Here is a 1,177-nt window from a genome sequence, read left to right on the forward strand (position 1 = left end):
GATTTCCCAACTTGAACCTGGCTTCTACGGCCACTCCTTTACTATTCTCCAGAGAAACCAAATCAGTGGCTGTTGGCCAACAGTGTAGCTACAGCCCTTGCTTTCCCCTTGAATACCCTTCTTGAGGCTCACCTCCCCTTTCAGCAAGCAAAGCTCATGCCGGTTCACTTTTGGAGTCCTCCTATTCCATCCTCCTATTCCAGAATGTTCTCCCAGAGACCCCTAAACATGAGTATGACCCTTTGGATTAATGTCTGACCAGGCAATTGCTACTTAGTCTTGCTGTTAATGCATCTGTTCTGTCCATCAGTCTGGGCTTGGGTTGTGTAGATGGTGCTGTCCCCAGCACCCTGAACAGTATCCAACCAGGGTAGGTATTGATTAATATATTGCCAAGAGAATTCTGCCCTCTTCACCTCAGAGAGCTGACTCAAGCTACAATCTTCCTATAATGAACATCATTGCAAATGGGGGCATCTGTGATCCACCATATTTAAGACCAAAGGACTTCAAGGGGAAAGTGTGAGCAGAAGGGTAGATTAAAAAGCAAAACAAGAGGCAAAATGTCGGGCTCCAAGAAAAATCCTGCACCCCTGGCTACTCTTCCCGGTATCCTTGGCCCATGTAAGTCTGACAGGTCTCTGGGGAACCGGAAGGTGAAGGTCGAGGGCTTGAGCATAAGGGCCTGGCTTAAACCATAGCATCTGCTTCAGAATGATGACCCCCAAACACTTACTGCATATTGAAGGTCCTGCCTTGATTCTTCGGATCTACACAAGATCAGCAAACAGTTATCCTAATTTCAGACCCACTCCCAAAAACTAACTCACTTTTAGGAGCTGTGGTGGCATTTGGGATCCTTGTCTTCTGGCATTAAGTTTTCAAAACAGACAGGGGCAGAAAGGAAAGACTTACCCAGGAAGGAAAATCAGACAGAACATTTAACCTCTCCTATTAACTTTGGCAAAGATGACTCTATTCTTGCATAAACAAATCTTCTATTAATCACTGAAGGAAAAGGAAAACAAAATAAAACTCTCAACTGTGGTTCCATTGTCTGTTAAGTGGGACGCTCATGTGATAACATTTCTTGCCCACACAGAATCTTAGTGAGGGTACAGGAGATAACTCACTGTAAACACTATGATAGAATTTTCAGTAGGAAGTAAACAATACA

General features: G+C 44.3%; 1 pseudogene; it reads left to right on the forward strand.

Moving 5' to 3' along the window:
* The first annotated feature begins 563 nt into the window (after window positions 1–563).
* LOC125399441 (NADH dehydrogenase [ubiquinone] 1 beta subcomplex subunit 4 pseudogene) lies at window positions 564–958 on the forward strand (annotated as a pseudogene).
* The last annotated feature ends 219 nt before the right edge of the window (window positions 959–1,177 follow it).

This window comes from Myodes glareolus, chromosome 3 (genome assembly GCF_982192425.1).
Source record: "Myodes glareolus chromosome 3, mMyoGla1.1, whole genome shotgun sequence".
In the NCBI taxonomy this organism is placed as follows: Eukaryota; Metazoa; Chordata; class Mammalia; order Rodentia; family Cricetidae; genus Myodes; species Myodes glareolus.